We start from the raw sequence: 19,860 nt of genomic DNA on the forward strand, positions 1-19,860 counted from the left end.
TTTGCACTTTTCTCTGTTTAGCAGAGGGTATTCCAGGTATTGCGTAAGGCTGTCGGAGTCTCCTGCTGGCTGCCTGGGATACACTGGAGGACTTTGGGGAGGTGCGGCCTGCCTGTTGCATTGGATGCCTGTGTCACCAGTGGGCTCTGGGCTGACGCTAAGTGGATCTTCTGATTTGGTTTCATCCTAAGGGAGTCTGGTATGTGCACACCAAAATCATTCTGTGACCGAAGTCAGTGTGCCATAAGCAGAAACTATGAGGTGTTCCCTTCAAAAGCAGAGCAGCGCTGTGGATTAGTGTACAGTTTTAGGTCACTTGAGTCAGCGGCTTCCTCAGTGCCTTTGCTGGCTATGGCTGGGTCTCAGTGATGGTCTTGCTTGTCTTTCCTTTCTGCTTTTTCCAGCTTGTCATACTAGGGGCAGGTGCTGGAGGTCTTGTTGCAGTCTTAAGTCCTCTGAAAGAAGCTATTTTTGTAGCCCATGTGTTGGAGACGATTCTCTGGACTGCAGCACTGCTGTCCTGGGAGTGACCCCCCCCCAAGTTGTTTGTTTGGATGTGTCCTTGTGAGTCGGTGTCCCTGGCTCTTGTTAAGGAATCAGCCCATATCTTTAGGATGTCTGCAGGGCTCTGCTTGGAGAGGCATGTTGGAGGGCTCCGGTACTGAGAAGGGTATGTGAGAGACGCCGTGTCTGTAATTACAAATGGGTTATACCTAGCTGCATATTACTGCTTTCAGTAGTTATACAGGTGGTTTCACAGGTTATGTGGTCACTTTGACACCAGAGTACTAACAAAAGCCACAAAACAGCTTAATTTGGACATTAAATAATATAGCAGAAGGGAAGAGTGCCGAAGGTGAGAGAGAAGGAAAAAAAACTTACTCAAAATGCATGTTTCTGGACAAACTTTTCTTGCCATGCTTACTCTGGAATTTAATCCATTTTGAAAAGGGGATTATTCAGTTCACAAAAGGTAGACAAATTGTATGGGAAAGAATTGCAATGTGAGCTCAGTGGATTCTAATCCAGGAAATAAGAATAAATTTGTTATCCCTTCTTCCACAGCTATACTCCTGAGCAAACCCAAACTTTGTGTTGATTATGGGACATGGGTTTGACTTGGTTGTGGATTGTTTTTTTTCTTTCTTTCTACAACTTTAGATATTTCTGTTGCCTTGCTTTGGGGTACTTTGCAATGATAAACTGTTCTTTGGCAGTAAAAGAGGAACTGGCAATAGTAAGAGAATTTTTTTTTTTTTTTTTGGATGAATTTGATATGGTTAAGAGGAGAGGATTCTTGAATTAGAGCTAGCTATTTCTTTTTTGTTTTCTCCAGGAGACTAAAAATTAAATCACAGCTGAATGGGAAACATTTTAACCAGTGGAAGAGGTGGGGGGTGGGGGGGGGGGAAGAAAAGTTTAAAAAAAAAAAAAAAAAAAAAGTAGTTAGGTGGGTTTGCTCAGTTAAAAACCTTCAGAGCAGCTTGTTTTAAAACTGTGTAAATTTAAACTAAAGTCTTGCTGGCTTCCATAGTGCAATAGTGATGCAGTGCAAGGTCTTCAAAGGCAAATATTCAAGGGTCAGTCTGCGGTTGATGTAATGAGACGCATATACTTCTAACTTGTAAAAGCCTATAGTACAGAAGTAGGGATTTTCCAAACCTTGTGGCAAGTTGCAAACTGAAGTAATTTGCACTGCATCAATTCAGTAATAACCTGACTCTGACTGAACTCATTCGTTTGATATCAGTGTGTGCAGTGAGACATTTCTGGTTCAGTTTCATGCTATGGAGTCCCTTGCTGTCTCTTGTTTATTCTGGGATTAGAGAGCTGTCAATACATAGGTAATGCCAGTTGGAAAAAAAACTTGGAGAGTATGGCTGAGTGAGGAGATACGCCTCTTGTAGATAGGGGTTGTCTGGAAAGAAGACTGTCCTTCAAGGTCAGAGGAGAGAGAAGTTTGAAATTTATATACAGGGGTAAGTATTTTATCAGCGTCTTTCCCCTAATACCCCAAGTTTTCTGTTATGATATGTTAAGAGACCTAGCATAACACAGACTTTTCAAATAACTGTGGCTGGGTAACAGGTACCTTTCTAGAGCAGGAAATTGAAATGCTATTAGCTTCAAAATATGTTAACTGATTTTTGATGATATAAGACCCTGTCTTAATTTTTCTTTTTTAATGAAAGCTTACTACAACTAGGAATAGCTTCCTTGACACAGTCTGCTTTTCCTGCCTATCAGAAGTATCTCTTTCCCACACAAATAACCCATGCCTTTGGTAATCTGTATCCTGCCCTTGAAACCAAATTTTTAGCTAATTTGCGTAAGATCAGAGGCATGATGATATTGGGGTAGAATAAACGCTTTGGAGGTAATGGGACCTGAGTCTTGTGGGCAAGAAAGCGACAACTCTAAGGAAACAGAGTAAGGAAGAGAGAAGTAATCTTTTGTTGCTTGAATATTACCCAAGATGCTGCTGTCACTGCTGACTTGAGGTTTTGATGAAGTATGGTGTGTCCCGGAGCTGGAGGTGGTGCTTTCATTTTGCTTCTAATAGCTATCCCATAAGGTTTGTTGAGATTTTTTTATGGGGGGCAGGCTCGTGGTGGCTTACACCATTCAAAATACTTCAAGTTAGCAGTTCTTAAGCATAAGACCAAGGTGTTGCATCAAAATAGAATGACAAAAGGGTTAGGCTCAGGAGTTTGCTTTATGTTTTTTTTTTTTTGAGCACCTCTTTGTAACTGAGAAAATGTTATTCTGTGTATACTCGTAACCCTGAGGTAAGTATGGTTGAATGGGTGGTGTGATATGCATGTTGCAGTGCTCATCAAGCTAAGATTCATAAAGCAGGCTTTCCAGTAGAATATGTTTCCTGGTAATGCTTCATCAGGGATCGTGCTTTTTTTTTCCTCTCCAGTGAGAGACAAAGGAATAAATATAGAACAACTCAGGTGCTAAAAATATCCACAAGCATTGACGTCTGCTTCTTTTTTTTTTTTTCGTTAAAAGAGACCTTTTGGCTATTTAGCAAGATGCTTCAGATCTGCTCAGAATCATTTTGGCTGCAGTGATTTTTGAGGGAGAGACAAGTCATCTCATCTTAGAGAATAGCGTATCTTGGTTTGATTTAAGATTGCGATGTGGGAATAGACCAGATGCTGAAAAGACTTGGTGTGGGTGATGGCACGAGAAGTTAGTTTAATTACTGTAGCTGTAGAATATGGGCATGTACAATCTCAGAGATTAGAAGACTGCTCAGCTCTTGTGTTTATGGAAAAAAGATACTAAATATCTCAGTCAAACACTGAGATATATAATAGATCTCACTGAAAAGATGGTCCCTTGATAGGAAAGTTGCTTGTACTGAATGGCTTCAGATGCAGTCTGGATTCTGGCCTCCTTTTAAGTGTGAGATGAGGAGATGAATAATATTCCAAAAGATCTCTAATCTTAGAAGCTGAGATTTTTCAGAGCAGGAGAAAGATATACTTGAAATGGATTTTGAAGTAATTCTCAGTTTGCAGATGATCTGCTGCAGACATGATTCCTTGCACACAGTTTGCCACTGAGTACATTTTGAATAGCCTTTAGAGATCTTTGTTCCAAGAACAAACTTGTGAATCAATTAATGTATTTAAATTAGTTGAAGATTAGACTATTGCTTCAGTGTCCGGCCAGGTAGGACTTCAGAATTTATTAATTCAGCCCCACATTCCTTTATTTACAAATGGTGCATACATTTCAGTGTCCAGAAGCATTGAGATTAGCCAGAGCAGGTGCATGCTGCTACTCCTGCCGCTGCCAAAGGGGCTGTGCACTGGATGATGCTCAGGGAGGAAGGGTTGAGGCTTTTTGGCATCTCGCAGGTGTGTAGCAGCTGCTAACTTACAACACAGGGAGTCAGAGGGGTCCAGGAGGTGTCAGCCCTCCTTCCTGACAGATATTAACCTGGCCTGCTTGTAAAGGCTTCTGGCAATTGCTCCCCTCTCTCCTCCACATATGTGATGTGATTGTGTGTCACCATCTTTCCTATATGAAAATAAGTTTCTTTAAAGCCAGCCTGGCACGGCTGTGGGGAGCAGGCCGTTCTGCAGCCCCCTGGGTGTTTCAAACCATGACCACCACATCCTGCCCACTGCCATCCCTTCGCTGCGGTGCTGCTGCCTCCCCACTGCCACTGCTGCGGCCACTTCTCCCTTTCCAACTTAACAGCGGGTCAGATGTATATCACGGTTTAGGCGTTAAAAATAGCTGGCACCTGCTCTGGCCACGCTCACCCAGGGTAAGCTGGGGCCCTGCTGCTGCCTGTGCCAGCCGCGGGGCTGGCGTGAGCAGCGGGAGGGCTGTGGTGAGGCCTTCTCCACCTGCCGCAGGTGGGGCAGCCCCAGCCCCTCAGGGGGCTTTGTGTCACCCGCTGGCGGGCTTGTCAGCTGCACTCGTGTATGGTTAATAAAATACTCATTTTCTGCCTCTGCAGCTGTACTCTATTCTATTTGAGTTATTTTACTCTGCTTTTAACATTAAAAAAAAAAAAAGTTTACTCTTTTGCTGTGTTTGGCCAAGTCCAAAGTCCAAGCTAGGACAACGTAGAGATAATGCATCCTGTTAGGAATTACCTTGTTGTTTTAGATTGTAATTAGCTCAAGCTCCATCAGCCTTCTGGAAATCTTATTTATGTATTTCTGATTAATTAGAAATACTATAAAGATAGTAATAAAAAACTTCCCATGTGTAAACAAGGTGGGGGGGGACACTAGTTCAAAGGCCAAGGGCACAAACTTTTCTGGAGCACATAACACTAGGCTGTGGCATTTAGCTCTGTTGAAGAAGTGTATTTGAAAAAGAAAAAAAAATCTTATTGGCCACTTTTGCTTGGAAAGGAGTATGTGGAACATATCTGATTTCCTGAGATCCTGAAGAGCTGATGCGTGCAAAATTATCATCTCCTTCACTGAAATAACTTCACCCGTAACAGAGAAGAACACTTTTCTCAGAATACAGGTGTGTTTAACTGTACTTTCCTTGTCTGTGCTATTGAATGAGACATGACAGCAAATGCGGCTAGTTTCACCGTTGCCCATTCAGATCTTACGTGCAGAAGTTCAGAATTTTAAAGCTCTCTTTAAAAGGCTTTTACTTTCTTAATGCAGACTGTGAAGGCTTTTGGGCAGGGAATAAATGTCTATTTAGGTCTGCAAGTGCTTCAGAATACATTTTATTTCTAAATCCTGCTCTTCACGTTCATTAAAGTTCTTAAGTAGGTTACTGTTCTATATCCTTTTAATTTCACTTGTGTCTGAGTTATGAATAAACAGAAATACATGTAATTAGTTTAGTCATGAGGAGCAAAAGAACTACAGAGGGGTAGGAGGATCCCTCAGCTACAAATAGCTGCCACGCAGGTTCGTGCCCAGTGTTGGGATGTGGCTCTCTTGCCAGCAGGTTGCTGGTGCGAGCGCTGATAGGGGTGGGTGCTTTGCAGAAGCTTGGAAGCTTGAAGTGTCTCCAGAGTCAAGGCAGAGCATCAGGTGGACAACAGTGAGACAGGTGAGGAACAGTATTAGAGAATATTTTTAGCCAAGCCTGCTTGACTCACGACCCTGGTGGCAGTCCCTTGTTAAAAGGTACTTCGTGTGGAGAGGGGAGAGGAGTCTGTAGGTGAGCTCAAGGAGATGTTGTTTGTCTGCATAAGGGTCTTGGGAGGCTACAGTCTTGGGATCCACTGCGTGGTTGGTCTCTGAGTCACTTGGCCTTGCTGTGCCTGGTTTTCGTCCTTTACAGATGGGAAAAATAGACTTCCCCGCACCACAGAAGGGTGGCAGAGTTCTCTGTGTCAGCACTGGGGAGAGGAATACTCAGGGGATGTGAGCCACAGGGATCTCTTGTGGCGCGCGTATGGGTGGGACCAGCTGGCACCCCCATGCAGCCTGGCTGCCTTTCCAAAGGGCACTGCTAGAAACTTGGAGCCTGTAAAGATATTTCTGTCAAATACTAACTGGAAATCTCAAATCCCACAAGGTAACTCCTTCAGATTAAAATTATCAGTGAATCCGTAAGAAAATAGTTAATTTAAAGTACCTGGAAAGTCTGCTTGTGCAGAGCAGAAAAATTAGCAATCAATCTCTTCTCATTAGTGACTTATTACGAAGAATTGTGTTTTGAGATTTATTTTTTTTCCCCAGACTGAAGGCCATTAAATGATGTACAGCTCTAAAAGCTATCTATAAATCTACTGTACACCAAAAAAAATTTCAGAGTATTGGGAGAAAAGCTTGTGCAGCCTCATCAGCGCACTGTAGGTTTCACTCTGAATGTGGTGCTGGGACTCTTGGTCCCCATGATTGGGACAGGGCATGAAATGAAGGCAGAAATCTACCTATGTAGGCTTTTAATCAGAGTAAACTCCAACATAATTTTCCAGCTGCTGTATATATATATTTTAAATAAACAAATAAGAGTCATGACAAGAATGCACACTCATCAGGGGTTTAAACTAAGCAATTTAGTTGTGAACTGGGGCAGCTAAGGTTCAGGTGCATGTTCCAGTTATGAAGCAGTAATCCCCAGCAGAAGGCTGGGACATAGAAAAGAGGGCAGTAATGTTTTAGCTGTCACAGCTGAAAATGCTGGAGGATGCTTATCTATCAGAGCCCTGGCTCCACAGAAAACTACAGACAGGATTAGATGTAACTTGTCTTCTGCTGGTACACAAGCTCGCTTGTGGTGGGTAAACAGAGAAGTTTGCAGAATTAAGAGGCCACAGATGCATTCACCTGCTTCACTTTGCTTATCTGTTCTCCGTCTTACAGAGAAGCTCAAAACTGAAGGGTTTGGTTGCAGGTTGTACTGGAAAATTAAATACTTTGTTTGCTGCGGAAGTCTAATTTCTGTCTTGAAAGGGGAGAGCATCTGTTGTTGGTCCATGTAGGTCAGTAGTCTGCCTTGCTTATAAAGGATGCCTTGTAGAAGGATTTACAGCCAACACAATGATTGGTATTTTCTCTGTCATCTCATAGTTTCCATTTCTTTAATGAGTCTAGCTCCTCTCTTCTCAGTCTACTTAAGCCACCTGTAGCAGCCATGGCAAGAAGATTTACAGTTCAGTTATGCATTGGATGGGCAGAACAACAGCACTTCACATGAAGTGTTTTAAACCCCTCATACCTTTATTGATACTGCCCGAGTTTTTCTACTGTGACTGAAGACCTCTTTCTGAAAGCACTTTCAGGGTCTATCATTTCCAGTTATTGTTAGTGAAGAATTAAGTTTTTAGGTGCTTTCTTTCTAAGATATGATGGTCACAGTAGAAGGAAGGTGACAAGAAATAATTTGCTGAAGCCCTTCAGTGGATACCTGTATGGTTATTAAGTGCTGACCTTGTGAGATGATGCTGAAGACAAAGCTGGATGTATTCAGCTCTGAGTCCTGTATGTCCTGAATGCTGGAATGCTAAGAATATTTTCAAAGTAGAGTTAGTAGGGTAGCTAATGGAGATATGTTTTTGGGGGTTGTTATATTGAATTCAGTGCAAGGTGCTATGCAAAAGAAACTGCATCAGCTTTTAAGCGTGCACGTGTATATTTAATTGAAGAGTTTTTTTGAAATGGAAAAACGTGTGTGCTTGAATGTGACTTTTCTTTGCTCAATGTATTGCTTAGATGTGTGTGTGTTCAGTCTAGGCAGACATCAGAACAGAGATTTGATATATTTGCAGTTTCTTGTCCATGGTTATACTTTGAAAAAAAAAAAAAAAAAAAAGTGGAGAAGATAAGGATCCTGAATTGAAAGGCTCTTATGTTAGGGCTCAAATACTTGTGCAGGCACCAATACAGTAGAAAGTGTCAGACCAAACTTGCTTTCAAATCCTGTTTTCTTGCATAACACTGCCTTGCTTCAGTACTGAAACAAATTATTCTACCAGTTGCAGTCTTTCATTATGGGAACTTTGACCTTAGCATTATCAGTTTTAGTGGAATGTCTGCATGAGAGAAACCATACAAATGCAGTGAAAAGGCAAAGATCCCTTTGAAATCCATGAAGGCAGTGTTCAAGAATCACTTCAAAAGCAGGAAAAGTACTTGTTCCAAGGAGCAGCTTGGCTTAAGCAATGCAATTTGTTGACCTGTAGCATGCTTTGTTGTATCAGTTCTGCAGATTGCTCTAGCATGGGATATTGGGAAGTAGGACTTAAATGTTTTTATGCTGAGCTTTTATAATGAGCACTTTATATTACTGTACACATGTTTGAGAGTTGTAATAATTTTAGAAATTTTATTTATTTTAAATTAGGGGATTTTTTTGCTTTTTTGATGTGTAGGGAACGTTACTTGAGCTCTGTAGCCTCCCCTCTAAGTCAGCTTTTTTGTTCCTGTAACCCCCACACTTGTACCAACTTCCCACAACCAGCACTAAGAACCAGCCGATCTTGGTGATTGTTTTATAGACCCTTCAGCGAGTTTTTGGACAGGACAGCCACAAAAATAGTTGGAGCTGTAAAGAGCAGCAGGTGTTGTATTGTAAATATGATAAATAAACTCATTAATATAACGGGCCTCCTTAAACATGTAGGTTCATGGTCATGAAAGCTTCTCCGACAGCTTTGCTGTTCTGGTTAGGTTGCAGCCTAAGCTAACTCCTGGCCAGCTGATGGCAGTTTGTTCTGGTATCAGCAGCCTTTCTGGCTTATTCCCCTCCCTGATGTTTATCCTTATTGTCTAACAGGGGGCAAGTGCACCTGCTGTAAACCGCTTCGTTCAGCCATGCATGCAGGTCTCCGTGCATGCTCGCAGTGTGGAAGCCCTCCTTCAGACTTGCTTGTTCTAGATCCTCCTTCTTGAACATGGGCCACATCTCCTGTACAGTAGTCCAGATGGGATTTTAGCAGGGCCTCCCGTGTACTTCCTGTCCTTGCTGGAATTGCTCCTCTGGATGCATCCCAGGATTGCACGTGCATTTTTCACAACTGCATCTCGGTGGTGACTGAGGTGTTTTGTGCTAGGATCAGCTAGCACATCCAGGCCCTTCTGCTCCAGGCACTGGTCATCTTCCAGCGTCTGGCTGGGGCTTGCTTGTTTACATATGGGGTTGTGCTTTGTACATTAATGTGTCTCCATCCCGCTTGTATGGCTCCAGCCTTTGAGATTGTGGTGCCTGTTGTATGACAATTCAGTTCACATTTGTGTTGAAATTGCTTCCCAACTTTGTCATCAGCTGCTGTCATTTTTTATTTTTACTTTTGTACGTACACCATCATTTGGTTAAAATGAACCAAAAGACTGATTTTAGGCTTGTGTTTAATGTGTTCATTAGTAACTTCGATAATGTCTGCAACTTTTTCTTTCCATGCTGTCTGTCACCATCTCTCTTGGGCCTGGTGTCACTGTTCCTCTACTGGTCTCCAACTTTGTTTACTTAATGTACCACCACATGGAAAAGCATGATTCAATGTTTTCTGGAGATCCAGATAGCTGAGAATTACTTGCACTTATTTTTAGTAATCTCCCTTCAGCAAACCTGTTATGTCTTAGTCTGTCTGTAGCTTCATGTTTTCCTCCGTCAGTCTTTGGTGAAATCCTGTGTGCCATTGATGCCACATGCTCATGAGTTCTGTAGTCATTTCTATGCAGAAAGTCAAACTGCATCATAAAAGCACTAATATTAAAGTCTTGAAATGAATCTACACTTTCCACATTTGGAGGGAATGAGATCTCTTGGTTTGAAAATAGCTGGGTTTAATTGTGTTGAGCAATTGTGCTTTGGTTTCTTGGACAACTTGCGTGAGAAAGAGTTGCAAAAAGTGGTGTATCTCTTTAAAATGCTTGCCTGGTCATCTCTCTTCCTTGTCTCTAATGACAATGGCAAAAGATGGTGGTACCCTTTGCTCCAAGAACCAGCGAATGCATTTTGACAGAAAACTGGCCTAGGGAGCGGTGCCAGCCCAGATGGACTGGCAGACAGCGAAGTCATTAACTGCATACAGACCTAAATCCGAGGTAGCCCGTTAGTTGCTGAATGGCTAACTAGTGTTTGCTAGTGTGCTTTGGTGTCAACGTGAGGGCTGCACAAATTTGTCAGAACTAGGTCAGAATTAAGCAGTTTTTGAATGGCTTGGTATCCAGGGTAAATACATACTATGTGATCCTACATGCCCGGTCTGTATTTCTGCTCCTCCTATACAGCTGTCACAGCACTCTGCTAGTGTCTAAGGGATTGAGTACTGATTACTTCCAGTGCCAGGTATCTGCTGGGAGTTCTTTCAGAAACCCACCTCTTCCTGTAGACCCTACACCCTGGTTAAAATCAGTAGTAAATGAAGCAAATGGTGTGAGAAGAACATTTTTGCTCTTACGGCTTTAATCTTTGGTAAAGGTAGCGGTGGGTTTGAGAAATGCTTTGTATTCCCTTCTGTGATGCATCTAACTTGCAGGGCAGGTGTTTGAAGAACTTTTTTTCTTCCTTTATTAATTATTATTTTTGAGAAAATCAGGTTTTCAGTCTAAAAATGCCCCCCCCCCCCCCCCCCCATAAACTCAGGTTTAACAAACTTTGTATATTTCTGCACAAACCTTGCCGAGCTTGTAAGGCTTGTGAAATTACATAAAACACTTTAAACAAGCCACCTCTGGGTAAAGTACATCTCTAATTACTGAGACTAAATTATGTAGAAAGTGAGCTTGTGTCTGAAGTAAATCTTCAGTTCAGTAAATCTAAAATTAAATAATGATTAACTTAATTGCTTCAGGATCATAAAAAAACTGCTCTTAATAAAATATAGGGATTAAGTGTGTGTTTTGAGAGTGAATAATTGCTTCTGCTTCATTTTCAAATAACTTCTATCAAGACAGGGTTTTGTAGGTAAAAAGAAATACCTTTTGTTATGCTTATTAGTAAAGCTAGGAAAAGTAGGCTAGTCCTTAAGTATGCAAGCCCCTTCTCCATCCTGAATAGGAGCTGCAATTTCACTACTAAATATAAATTGAGAACATTTGCTTTTAATTTCATAGATATGTGCCGATCAGACCTTCTGAAAGCAATAGTAGTTGTTACCTGTGGAGCAGGGTGTAATATTAGTATATGGGAAGAGGTTTCTGTTTTGTTTTTGTTTTTTTATTTTTTTCCCCAAAGAGAGAGAAAGATGGGTAATATTTATAGAGAGCGGTTGAGTTAAAGAATTTGTGACCAGGGTTAGCAGCTCTGTGTTGTTTGCATTGTATTTTGCTTTTAAACAAAGTATTTTCACCTTGATTCATTGAAGAATGTCTTTTTTGCTTATAGGCAAATGAGAAAGCAAATCTCTTGAAACATAAGCAGTGGTACTTCCCTGGAGGGAGGAGATGGGAATTCTCCTGTTACTCTGAGAGTTGCCAGGTGCCAGAAGTGGTCCGCAGTGGTGGTGGTAAGAAAGAAATCTTCCCCCACGTTTCTGTATTTGCATTTTGTCTGTAGCAATAAGATGCTTTTAGAGGAAAAAAAAAAAAAAAAAGAGTGCAAATCCTGTTCTTTTCATAGATCTGTATGAATTGCTAGGAGAGGCATCAAACGTCTCCCACTCTTGGTATTTAATTTAGGGATGAAACCTGCGCTTCAGCTTGGTGCTTGCTGTAGTGTTCGCTCACGCGCTTTCTTGAATGCTGTATCTGTTGGTAGTAACTGCAGCAAAGACTTAACCACAAATAAACCTCTAGAGGACTCTATAAATGCTAAATTGTCTCCTCCCCCCCGAAGTGTAAAAGGGGAACTGTGGCCTTACAGTGCTTTGAAGTGCTTCTTACAAACTTCTTAGAAATCTTTTGAATGCTGATTCTAGGGTCATCTTAGACTGGGCTGCCTTTAATCCAAACATTCTTAAATTTTATCTGATAACAACATGTAACAATGTGAAGTTACAGCAACAGAATTCTTATTTTTGACCTTTTTTGCAGTCTCTCATGCATAAAAGGTGACAGCAAAAGTGGAAGGCTGATGAGACCCCACTGACACAGCAATAGGACAGTTTTTCAGGGTAAGATTTTAAAACCCTGGAGTGTCTAGTGTCAGATGTTGACATTTTAATGATGATCTCTGTGATACCCTGCCCTCTTTGTGGGCTATTAATAGCTTTTTTATAAGAAAGCAATTTACTCCTGGTGATTTTGCACACACATGCAGTGTTGCTTTAGTATTTTATGATGTTTCAAGGTCTATTATAGGATGAGTCTTCTCCCACAAAACTTTAATCTTTGTGAGATTTTTTTCAAAGCTCAGTTTCACAGAGCAATACCTACTGGATCATCCATAGACTGTGTTCAGGGCATGTTTTCTGACTCCATGCAAAGGTATACTCCATTTGAAGTTGTAGTTTTTCCTGCTATGAAAAAATGCTAAAGCATTCATCATAGGTTATATTGGGTGGGCAAATAACCACTTCTGCAAGCCCCAGGTATTCTTGGATCAAAATTTTACACACACTTTAGTTATCACACCTGAATCTGATTAATATTGACCATCTGCAGCTTTGGTAGGTGAAGGGACACAGATGAACAAAGCCTTGTTACACTGTGGTGGTGACCAGCGACTTTCAAAGCTGGTTCTGCAGAATGCTTTTACTCGCGCTCATTGCCATCAGTGCAAAAGCAATACCCCAGCAATGCGTGAAAGCCTATTTTTTGTGGATTTGCTGTTTTATAGCTTATTTTTCAGTTTATATGGCTCCAATTTTTGCCTTTCTCCTTTTTGTGTAAGGCCTGAAAAAGCCATTGACGCAAGTGTTACTGAGAAGCAAAAATATGCTGGTGGGGGACAGGATTGTATGAACTGTGCACGGCTGTTGAATTTTCAAGTTCTGCTTCTGTTTGGAGAAGAGGGAACTTGGGCTTCAGGCACCTAGCCCTGCAGGCTGCAAAGCCTGGTGCCTGTGCCCCTTGTGTAGCATATGCCTGGGTCTTTTATCTCTGGTCGATAGAGCCTGCAAGGAGGAATCGTCTGGAAATGAAATGTCCTGAATAAGGTGGATGGCCATGCTGGAAGCTGCATGGGTTGAATAATCCCATGAATAATTCCTTCACCTTCTTGATTGTTTAGATAAATCCAGAGCGGGTCGATAGATATTAATATGGATTAGAGAAATTTTACTGAGAGCTTTTCAGTGTCCCAGTGGACACTTCTTACGCAGAACAAATCTCCATTTCATGAAGCAAAGCACAAATGGTACCAGCAGGCACGCACTCAAAGAGGTGAGGGACTGACTTATGGGGAGACTGAATTATGATAGCATTTCTCGTACCATTATGTCCCTTCCTGTTGAGGCTCATGCATAGGCAGAGGCCCTATGGGTACCATCTGCTGTTTTTGTCCTTACTGCACGTCTTCATGGGGAGATTTCTCTTTCTTAGGCTTGCCAGCATGACAATTTTGTAGCAATTGTTGGAAGAGTCATTTTTAATATAAATTTAGTTGGGGGTCACAGGGAAAAAAAAGTATTTGCAAAGACAAAGATCCAGCAGGCTACAACAAGAAGCAGCTCACAAAGGCAGTAATGACAATCGCAATTTCAAGAGTTTCTTTTAGTTAAAACAAGGAGAAACATAGAGTACATTGGAAAACTGATTGCATTCTCTGTTTTCATATTTAATTTACCAGCGTAACAGGCAGCTTCGAAACCTATGAAACAGAGGCTTCTTCACTGGCAGACTGATACTCTAAAACGCTGCTACCAAAGACACGTTCCCTGCTGTTAGTCTGTGGGATGATTTTAAAGCCAAGAGTCTAGTTTTCACAACACACAAATGTAACATTCCCTCCTATCTGTTTTAATAGCACCCTGAGCTGTGATACTGAAAATGAGAAAGGCCTAGTGTTCTTTGGTAGTCCAGAAGCACTTAGTTTTCTTTGTTAGTTTTTCTTTTCCAGAAGCACTTGAGAAGTTACGTTTGTTTGTTTTATATGTGAATTATAGCGTGGAGCATTCTTCTGCCAGGTGGGAACTGTAGCTCTGAACTCTTTCAGGATGGGGATATAATACTGCTTTGATCTCTTTCGCTTTGGTATATCGACTCTAACTATTGAGCCTGTATATAGCCGAGAGGTAACAGAGGGTGGCTCTCCTTAGGATTTTCATTTGGAAGAAGTAAGTGTACTGGCTGTGTTTTGTGAAGCACTCAGTCCTCGTGATCTATGAAGAGAGTGGGACTACACGACTCCAAGTTTTGATCCCTAGGAGGCTTAGGGAAAGAGCAGCACTATCAGAAGATGCTGGCTGTGCTTGGGAGCAGGACCCAGCACTGTTCAGTCCTGCCATGGTGGTCACGGACCAGTCCGAGCATGGGAGAATCAGTGGAAATCAAAGGCCCATAAGCTGAGTCTCTAGACCCCAGGCAAGAGAGTTTGGTAACTGCTGCTTCTAGGAGCAGGTGCCTAATTGCAACTTAAGTTCTAATTTAGGTTCTTAAAGCTTTATGAATGTGTTCTGTAGACTGCCTTGCATAAAGCTTAGCTTTAAACAAGTTTGCTGTTAAAGCCTGTTTCATTTAAAATAGCTGCACCATGGAGCTGGATTGTGCAGGGACTAGCTCCCTTTATTCAGCCAACTACTGCTTGCCTAGTAGGGATATTTATTTTGAGAGGTAAAAGTGATCCAAACTAAAACACTGTAGAAGAAGCTATAAAGGCATGTACTATTATGTATTTATAATTGCTCTGAAAATGTAAATGTTGCAATGGGAGCAGTTGTTTTCACTTGTTTTTTAAGTTGTGAAGGCCACGTGTTCAGAACCTTTTGGCAGTACTTCCTGATGCAGCAGGGAGTACAGATGGGGGAATATGAATGCTGTTGCAACCAGCATTATTATTATGCCACGTAAGCAAGGTCAGTTCTGTCACAAGGCTCTGTGCCTTTGTCATCCCTTAAGGGAGTCTCTGTTTCTGCCTTGGTTTTGGTGTTCAAGTTTATTTGGACCCCTACCCTGGTGCACAAGAATGGTTTGGCTCGAGACTGCGGAGTTGGAGACTGCACAAACATATGCATTTGTGGTTGAAAATGTCTGGCAGATAAGAGATATCCCTCTCAAAAGAGAGCATCCTTTGTTACTGCCACAGTGTGACAACAGAAAGGAGGAAGCTGAGGGCAGTGTGAGGAGATGATGTGGCTGCTGTTGTGCTCCACCATGGAGGAGAAGGGGTGTGCAGGTAGGGCAGCAGCTCAGGCTGCTCAGCGGCACTGCCAGGCCTGTAGGACAGTGATTTTGCAAGTCCCTTCTGGATGGCTGTCAAGGAAGACACTCCTCTACTCTTCTGAGTTTCTGCCATACTCAGCAAGGAATCATCTAGAAACTTTGGATATGTATCAACGTGGGAGCAGAAGGGCTAACATACAGAAGCAACTTCTGTGATTCCTTTTCTTCTGTTGCAGATATAGGAATGCTGCTTAGTGTTGTGGTGTGTACCTCAGAAGGAAAACATCTTCACTGCTAATGTAGCACTAGGGTATTTGGTAACACAAACTTACAGCTCAGTTGCCTGTGCTGCTGTGTTCAGGCTGCTCATCCCTCGGTGCCTGCCAGTACCAATTTCTTAGATTTAGTTAGGTTAGCTGTTCCCTAAATCAGTCTACTGAAATGATCCGTTTTCTTTTTTATGAAATAAAAATTCCAATGTTCTAAACAAAAAAAAATAATATATGGTTTAGCTTATTTTTTTTTAAAGACCTGAGATCAGACTCTAAAAGCAGTCACACAAGCAAACCTCAGGGCTTTCTAACCCTAAGTAAGAGTTAAGAGTGAGCCTCTTGCAGTGCCTTGAGTAGGACTTGTGAGCAGTCAGTCAAATCAGATGTCTAAATAAGCTCCTAGTTGCCCGGAAGTAATGAAATTAGTTACAGAAAAATACTTACTAATGCAGCAAAGTTTGAATTATTACAGATATTTCCAAAACCTGGCTGCTTACAGTAAAGGTAAGAGGAATTTAAATAGAATGAATCAAAGGAAGTAATTCATGTTTAATGGGCTTAAAAGTGAACAGAACTGACTTCAGACTTAAGAAGCAATTATACATTGCTGAGTAAATAGCATGAAAGTTCTTGTTATGTATCTTGATTGGAGAAATATTGATTCTTTTAAATTAGTTTTGGTGATTAGAGCAGTCTGTTTATTTAAAACGAAGCTAGCATGGTTCGCTAGACTCATTGTCTATAAATGTGTTCTATATTAACACGTCACATTGAACTGCAGGCAGTTTTTAATATCCTTGAATATCTGATTTTTTGGCATATAATTGCAGATGAGCTAAGGGTTATTCTGGCAGATAAAAATGAATCATAAGAGCATAAATGCTGCTTCTCAAACCATTACTCTTCCTGACTGAGGAGCTTTTGAAGAGCACTGCCAAGCTAGCAGCGATGGCATTCAGAAATCACGGCACATAGGTTGTTTTGAATGTGAGGCTTTGCTACAATAAACACCTCTGTTTACTAATTAGTTTCTAATTTTTCAAATGACAGGGAGCAATTTTTGATTTGGCACTCCAACTATTCTGAAACGATGCAAGCTCCAAGAGAAATGGGTGCCTGCTTTTATACTACTAATTTCAGCTGGTACGTCTTTTGATGCTTTATAAATGTTCCAGGTAACAGAAAACAATCTCTGCTCCAGTGATATTGTGCATCTTTGAGAGAAGTGGAAGTGATAGTGTGGAAGGTATTGAGATGTAGAAGTTTCCATGCACACAGTTGTCCACCTTGCTCGGGGTTAGGTCATTGAGAAATCTCCCACAGTTGGACTAGTGTCAGTACTATGACACCTGTAGGACTGAGAAGGTACTCACAGCATCAAGATTACTTTTAATGTCCTTTTGTCTAGATTCAGTCTGAGCTGGTTTATGTGACGCGATGATAAAAAGAGCAGAGAGCATCTGTCAAAACTTGAGTGCTTTTGCTGTTGTTTGGGGAGTAGCCCTCATGCAGACTAGCTCTCTGAATTTCACTGGTGCAACAGAGGCATGCGTTTTTAGTGGGCCAGTCATTTCGAGTATCCCTGCAGTTTTCAGTAAAAAGATATTTAGGTCACCTCCCTCTCAAAAACTGCGTTAAAAGGCTACTGTTTGGAAGAAGCTAAACAAGCAAAACTGAATCACGAAAATGCTAACTGGTTCTCAATTTCTGATCACTGTTGGAGTTCAAAGTCTGCATGTGTTACCATAGAAGGGACCCCTGATCTGAAGAATTCATAATGATTTAACTGTATCCTACAGGAGGTGTATTTATCAATAGGATGCCAAGCTACCAAGAGATGAAAGATCTTAAGGAATGAGGAGAGCTACAAATGTTTCTTTTCAGGTCTTTCTCTCATATGGGTTTTTAAATGGATGGGCTGTTGGCAGAACAATTTCTGTTCAGTTTCCCAGCTGAATGGCCAACAACAGTCCAAATTTTAACAGCATACAAACTTTCCACTTCCAAATTAATCTTTTTGAATGAGTTGGGATAATGTGTTTATGAAGTGGGTTGGTTCTAATTTAGAAAGATTGTGCCATGTGCAAAAGCCTGTGTTCATGTGCCTGAAGTTCAGCCTTACATTCAAAATTCGATGTTCTAATGGTTTGTTCTTTGTTCTTGTTGGTATGTTTTGGGGTGTTTTTTTTTTTATTTTTTCATTTACACCAAAAAGATTGTATGCTGTGTGGCTGCTGTCAGTCTTGGTATTCAGGTCAGAAGGGGCTGGTGTGATGTTGTCTGAGAACACAGAACAAAAAAACTTTGCCCAGCACGTATTTGCTTTTGCTATCAGTCTGCTCGATAGTCTGCCCTATCTTTTTAGAAAGATACCCTGTCTTATGCATATGCAAAACGAGATCTGACCACAGGGATGATTATGAATTCAGACTGATAACAGCATTGTGAAATATTTGTCAGTCAAATCACCTGAAGGAAGCATAGCTGCTGTTTTCTGGCTGGAACACGCTGCTGGTGACAGTTGAGGTGATAGGAAAGAGCATACAAGTTGGATCCTGTACAAGGAAGAAGGGGGGCAGTGTGGCTTGCTGGCCTTCTCTATTGCTCTTTCATGCATTCTCACCGTTTGGGTTGTAAAAAGGCAGACTGTACAAAGTAGCGTTGCACTGAACGTACTCCTCCACAGAATCAAGCTTGGGTTCTGTACCTGTTGTTATTCCAAGCCACGTTTTTCACCTATTATTCTTTCTTGACTGTAAATAATGGGGTTTTATCTGAAGCTGCCTAAGTGACAATTAGTCACCCAGTAGAACACTACCGCTTCTGGTTTTAGTATTTTTAGTTTTTTTTCCCATGCCTCTCTTGTTACTGAGATCTTCCAAAGCCAAATACTTCAGAAGAAAGGCTTTCATCTTCTATCCTTCTCCTGTATGGTCCATACCTCCCTCCCAGACTGAACCCCTGCAAATTTTCTGGTGGAAGCTTACACTTCCTATAAAGAAAGGTCTAGAGGAGGTATCCTTGTGCACGTAACAAATGTCAGCCTGGTGACAATAGGCTAGTTAGTCTTCTGTGTTTGTCACAGATCCATTAAGAAACTTGTGGACGGTAAGTTACAAATGCATGGTGTGTATTCTGCTCTCGAGCTGTCTTTGAGAGCAGCAATGCTCCATTGCTGGTGAGCCGTGAACAGTTAGAAGTTTGGTGGCACATTTCACAGAATCACAGCATAGCAGAGGTGGGAAGGGACCTCTGGGGGTCACCGGGTCCAACCCCCTGCTCAAGCAGGCTGTCCAGGACCGTGTCCAGGTGGCTTTTGAAGATCTTGAAGGATGGAGACTCCCCAGCTCTCTGGGCACCCCATTTGCAGGGTGCAATTCTGCAAATGCTTTTCTGTGGAATTTCTTCGTTTAGTACAGGAGAGCATGAGCAGGGGAAAATTTTCCTGTTTCTCTTTTTTTTTTTTAAGCTGTGATTTGTACAGCATATGGATAGCTCTGTTGTCACGTGGGGCCTTCTCTTTATTGCATTTTTGAATTATTTGGTGATTTATTTAAGCATCTCCATCCTGGCGGGTGAGGTAGTGGTAGCAAACGCTGAAGAAGTGTGAAGCATAAGAGAAGCCAATGTGCTTAGTGTCGCATGTCCTGGTCCCCTCTCAGGAACGGGTAAGATGGAGGCGTTCAGGTTGCCTCCGGGAGCCTGAGAGTCTTCCTGCTCCTGCATGGTTCACCCGTGGCACCAGTCAGGCGGCCACAGGGCTGTTGCAGAAGAGTGTTACTGTGGCTGCAGTCATGAGATATATCACATTGCTCGTGTTTTGCAGACAGTAGTGTTTCATACCTAAAATTTAAAGCAGCTCAGCATTTCCTGAAAGACAGACTTCCAGTTTCTTCCCTATTAGTATGCACTACATCAAAGAAAAGCTTTGAACTCGAGAAGGGGCTCGTAGGCACGCATGCAGTGTTTGCTGAGACTTCATTTAGCAGCAGTCAAAAGCTTCTCCTTGTTCAGCCACAGCATATTTGCATGTTGACAGGTATCTCCTGGTTGGCTTTTTTTTTTTTTGAGGGTTGATTTTTGCATAATTTTCAATCCAGAAAGTGAAGTGTATCATCCCTCTTTTGACACTTAAATCTTGGATGATAGTGGATTGGATTTTTTTTTTGTTGTTTATCCCTTATTTTGCATCCCTGGCTTAACAGGGAAGGAAACTGCCAGAAAGCATTTTCTAGATTCACCCAAGCTATGTAGAAGATGTAGACTCAAATTTATAGACTCAAATTTATAGACACGTGCCTCTATCCCCATATTCCTCTTCCTATTTTTATTTATTTATTCATTTATTTCAAGCCACCAGCCATTCTCTGTGGCTGAAAGTGGGCTTTTGGATGGGTCCCTGAATTTTACAGCTTCTTGCGTAGATGCAT

General features: G+C 41.6%; 1 protein-coding gene across 4 annotated transcripts in view; it reads left to right on the top strand.

The window, feature by feature from the left end:
* AGPAT3 (1-acylglycerol-3-phosphate O-acyltransferase 3) overlaps positions 1–19,860 on the top strand; it is a 91,551-nt gene that overhangs the window by 29,215 nt on the left and 42,476 nt on the right. The window contains exons 2-3 of one of the 4 annotated variants that reach the window (XM_066979694.1): positions 11,284–11,404; positions 11,931–12,010. The exons of 1 other annotated variant lie outside the window; for it this stretch is intronic. The gene's annotated coding sequence lies outside the window, so the exon portion shown is untranslated. Of the gene's footprint in view, positions 1–651; positions 671–11,283; positions 11,405–11,930; positions 12,011–19,860 lie in introns of those variants that run through there. 2 more of the 4 variants (XM_066979689.1, XM_048065826.2) reach the window with 2 other exon arrangements.

This window comes from Anser cygnoides, chromosome 1 (assembly GCF_040182565.1).
Source record: "Anser cygnoides isolate HZ-2024a breed goose chromosome 1, Taihu_goose_T2T_genome, whole genome shotgun sequence".
Taxonomy (NCBI): Eukaryota; Metazoa; Chordata; class Aves; order Anseriformes; family Anatidae; genus Anser; species Anser cygnoides.